Genomic DNA, 5,144 nt, shown 5'->3' on the forward strand with positions numbered 1-5,144 from the left:
AGGCCTTCCCGGGCGGGCAGCAGGGCGCCCCCCCCCTAGGAGGGATCGCCAGGCCGTTCTGGTGCAAGGCTGCCACAGCGGGGGCAGGAGCCCCCGGCCGTAGGGCGCCCCTCCCAGGGGGGGTCACCAGGCCGTTCCCAGCGCGCAGCTGGGGAGCCCCCGTCTGCGGGGCGCCCCCCGGAGGGGGTGTCGCCAGGCCGATCCGGCGCGAGGCTGCGGAGCGGGGGCGGGAGCCCCCGGCCTCTCCCTCTATCTTTACTCATCCTTCTTATTCTCGTTTCTCTTCCATTAAGCATTTCTGGACTTATCTATCCTACCCCATACAAAATTAACGGTTTCTCCTTCTGTGATTAAATAGCACTTAGAAATAGAATGTGTGGGGTGTTTTGTTACAGATTTCATCTTTCTGAATCCCATCTTTCTGATTGTGTTGAGCTAGATGACAGGTGAGTGAAGTTCCTCTATCTTCAACACCAAATACACAGCCGGTTCCTTATCAGTAGCTCCAATGTAATATAGAGCTAATAGATACTAATGAGGAGAAGAATGAATGAAAAGTATCCATTTCTTTTCATCAATAGAATCACACCCTAATTTAATTTTTTTTCTTTTTAGAAAAGTTGTCAGTGGGTGTATGTACTTGCCAGAGAGAGAGAGAGAGAGAGAGAAAAGAAATCACTCGTCTGATGGTGCATGGTCACACCCAATCTCTCCTCCTCCATCTTGGCATCTGCTTGGGATTTGGGGCTTGCAGACAGAGGCATTCAGCAACATCCAGGCCTCAAGCTGCCAGGCCTGTTATTCAAACTGTAACCAGCCATGTAGGATCCAGCTTCATTTAACCACTAGGCCATGAGTCTGGCCCTTACAGCCTAATTCTTAATTAGGATATGAAGTCCTTTAACTGCTTTCTTCTGGTGTACTCTAGAGCAGAATTCTTCCTGCTTTGATAAAATGCCCTATTAAGCATGCTCTATGAACAAACCTTGTAAATACTAAATCCTGAGCCAGCCTGTGGGTACGGTGGTTGAGGTGGCTAGATCTCACATAGTGGGCTGTACAGTTCAGTCCCAGACCCAGTGACTTGAGAAACATACCAAGTGTGTGTACATGTCTACCCCAAATCCCAGAAGTAGGGAGGAATGGAGACGGCATTGCAGCATGACCATCCCCTATGAGGGATGCTTTCTCACTTTCCCTCCCTCTCTGTCTCTCAGTCTCTCTCCAGGGAGTGCATATATTTTCTGGGGGGGGGGAAGAATATTAAATGTATATTGAAATCAATATATGTCTAACTAACTCATAATTATGTTTAGGAATTTCAATAAGAAACATATATATTATAAAAGGGATGATATTTTGCATTTGTTTTTTTTTTTTTTTTATTCCTTTTTGGAGAGGTTTTTGCTATAGAGCATGTGCCAGACAGATAGAGAAAGACAAAGAGACAGAAAGCAAGAAATCACCCCCCAGAGGGGATGGCCACACCGCAATCCCTTCTCCTCCATTCGCCTCTCGGGACCTTGGGCACACGCGCCCACGCGCCCAGCGTGAGTTTTAAACCACCGAGTCTGGGACACGAACCGCAGTTGACTACATGGGAGTCCAATAGCCGTTACGCTAACTGGTGGTCCCATATTTTGCATTTGTAAAGCACTTTTACCTTCATACTATCCTTTTGTGTAATTTGATTTTTAAAATAAACTTTGCATTTGGCAAAGCACATATTATCCCTATTTTGTAGAAAATTAAATTGAATTTTGGGCTGGCAGGTCACATGGTGGTTAAGGACACCAGACTCTCACATGGCAGACCACAGTTCAAGTCCTGGACTGGTGCCTTGCTTTCTCACTTTCTCTCTCTCTCTCTCTCTCTCTGGTCAAATTAAAATAAATAAATAAAGTTAAATTAAAAAATCATTTAAGAAAACTAAATTGAATTTTAAATTGCTGTGATAGTTTTTCAAGGTCACAAGGTAAGAGATGAACCAGGACATAATACAAGAATGATATGTTTATGCTGTTTTCTCTACTAATCACATTCACAGGGAAAAAAAAAATAGAGAAAATACCCAACAGTTTAATTGAATTTTCCAATCTTAGTTATAAATGTGCATGAAAATATATTCATGCTAGTTGTGTGTTTTGCTACTGGAAAGTTCCTGCACTGGAAAGTTGAAGGAGATGACAAAGGTAATTACGTTGCTTGCACACAGTCTTTTCATTGTAAATTCTTCTTGAACTTCGCTATACTGAAATTGTCCACTCAGCAACCTCTCGTGACTGTTTACCCCCTGAGCTGTCAAGATTATATCCTAATCTGAGGGAGAAAATTTTTATCTTAAAATAAATTTATCAAAAAATAAATGCAGTGAAAAGTAGCCACCCAAGTTCAGCCTGTCCCTAGCAGTCTTCAATGAATATGCATCTCCCTGACATCCCAGCAGAGCAAGGGTTGGGGTCTTTTCTGGCAAACTGACAGTTGCTTAGCTGAAGGAGGAGAGGGCGGAAAGGAGTAGCTAAATATCTGATTGCTGTCTTTCAGGCAGATGGTGCTCTTTCATTGAGTTTAACCTCTCCAAGCAGAAGACACCTCCTAAAGTAGAAAGACCTTTCTTTCACAATATCTGTGTGTTACAGAAAACACCTACACTGACAAGCAGTTTCCTATTTTATGTAAAAGCCATGATGTTTGAATTTGCACACGATGGCTAGAACATTTGGACTTCACAGTAAAAACAGTTAAAAATTCTTCTAACCAGCCTAGAATTTAGACGGAACTCTACATGTAACTTTTTACCTAAATCTCAGTAGCCTAGAAAGCTCAGAGTCCTCCGTAGTGATGCAAGGATCTGTGCCATTCTCTTGAAATTTCTCAATATTCATTGAATCCATTCATTTTATTCTTTTCTTCAAGCAAAATTATGCATCTTCTTTGTGTCAGTCATTATGATAGGCACACATATAATGTCTAGGCCAAATTAAGTAAAAGGATGAATGCATCAGCTGGAACTTTTTGAAAGATTCAGTATTTTTGCTGGTTCCTAAGAGAGAAAGAAACGGTGTCAAAGCAGAAGAATGAATATGATTGGCACTAAAGACAAGATAGAATTTGGTACATGTTAGATAGCTGTAAGGGACTCCGAAATACCAGAAGTGAGAATTTACAGAGAGAATGATTCCAGTTATTGTGAAGAGGTAGTAACAAGAGGCTTTGGTGATTATGTGTTAGTAGTAAATCTGATAAGTGTGATATTTAGTTTACGACTTCAGTGACTGGCTAAATAATAGTACTCTTTGTGTGTGATAGGAAAAAACAACCAGGAAAAAAAAAGATGTAGTAAGAAGAGGAAGAGGAAGAGGAGGAAGCAGGTGAGGAGAATAAAAAAAATTTAAGAACTACCTATGAAATATCTCATGGAGATTGTCACAATAACAGTAAGACATAGGTTCAGAGAGATATTTGGACTGGAATATTAGTTTGGAATTTATTAGCATGGGAGACTGAAATATAAATTGTACATCTTTTTATCCAAGTTTTTTCCCCCAAAATTTGTTATTAATATATGTTTATAGTGGGACCAGTAGTTGGTGTAAGGCCCATGTTGCTGGACTCCCATGTAGTCGACCGCAGTTCGAGTCCTAGACCCAGTGACTTAAACTCACGCCAGGTGCATGTGTGTGTGTGCCCAAGATCCTGAGAGGAGAATGGAGGAGAAGAGATTGCGGCATGGCGAGGGTGATTTCTCACTTTCTGTCTCTCTGTCTCTTGGCCCCGGCACCTAAAGTAAGAAAAAAAAAAAAAAAAAAAAAAAAAACTCCAAAAAATATGTTTATAATTTAAAATGTCAAAATATTTGCAAGATTTTTAAAAATAATTATTTAATTTTATTTATTTATTGTTATTATTCTTATTTTAATCTGCTATAGGGCATGTGCACTCACCAGAGAGGGACAGAGAGAGTGAGAGGGAAAGTGAGAAAGCAAGCCATCAGGTCTGGGACTTGAACTGGCCTTTTTCTTAATAGTTACAGCAATTGTAAATAGAAAAATAGCCAGTGTTATTATCATAACTATGAAAATATTATGCACAGATAAGCCATGGAATGCTCTTAGCTGACTTTCTCATTCTTTTACTACCCTTTGTTCTCCATGGAGTTAATAACTGCCAAGTTTTTTGTTGGGTTTGGTTTGGTTTTTGCTTAGTTTTCTATTTATCTATCACCAGTTTATCCTCAGATATTTGCCAAAAGAGTAAATATTCTCTCAATATTTTTCAAACACATCAAGAAAATCTAAGAGGCGATTGTTTTTCTCGCCCTCGCCATGGGAATCTCCATTGTCCTGCTTCAGTCTGGATTGGTCCTCTCTGGTCCTCCTGAAGCTGTCATCCTGGGAACTTCATTAAAGAATTATCCCTGGAAATTAGATTTTTCTGTTCTTTGTTTAATGTACCTCTCTTATGGACTGAATTGAGCTCCCCCAAATTCAAACATTGAAGCCTGAACCCCCCAGTACCTCAGCATATTTGGAGATGAGGCTTTTAAAGAACTAGTTAAATTAAAATAAAGCCTTTAAGATATGCCAAAATCCAATCTGACTAGGATCCTCTTAAGAGAAGATTAGGACACACAGAGGGACACCACGGACAGGTACACACAGGGGGATGACCATGTGAAGAGAGAGCTATACGGTGGCCATCTGCAAGCTAAGGAGAGAGACCACTTAGAAAATCAACTGCCTGCACCTTGGCCTTGGACTTCCAGCCTCCAGAACTATGAGAAAATAACTTCCTGTTATATAAACCACCCAGCACATTGTTAGGCCCACCCTAGAATACTATTGACCACCCCCCTTACTGTTCTCGATTTCTTGCCTCTCCACTTCAGTGTTTTTGGCAGATTAAATGCTCCAGATGTTTCCAAAAAAAGATGAAAGGATATTGGGGGGCCATATTATGAATATCTGAAAATACCTGTGTTTGAAAGTTTACATTTGTATGATAAATTGTCTGGATATAGAATTCTAGATTGATTATCTCTATCTTCCTATTTATCTCCTAGCTTACCATGAAAGTTACATACTGTATCTTTATTATTTCTGTAGCTACCCCTGTAGTTTATTATTTGAGAAGAATCATTATTT

Source organism: Tupaia chinensis, unplaced genomic scaffold (genome assembly GCF_000334495.1).
Source record: "Tupaia chinensis unplaced genomic scaffold, TupChi_1.0 Scaffold000466_1, whole genome shotgun sequence".
Lineage (NCBI taxonomy): Eukaryota > Metazoa > Chordata > Mammalia > Scandentia > Tupaiidae > Tupaia > Tupaia belangeri.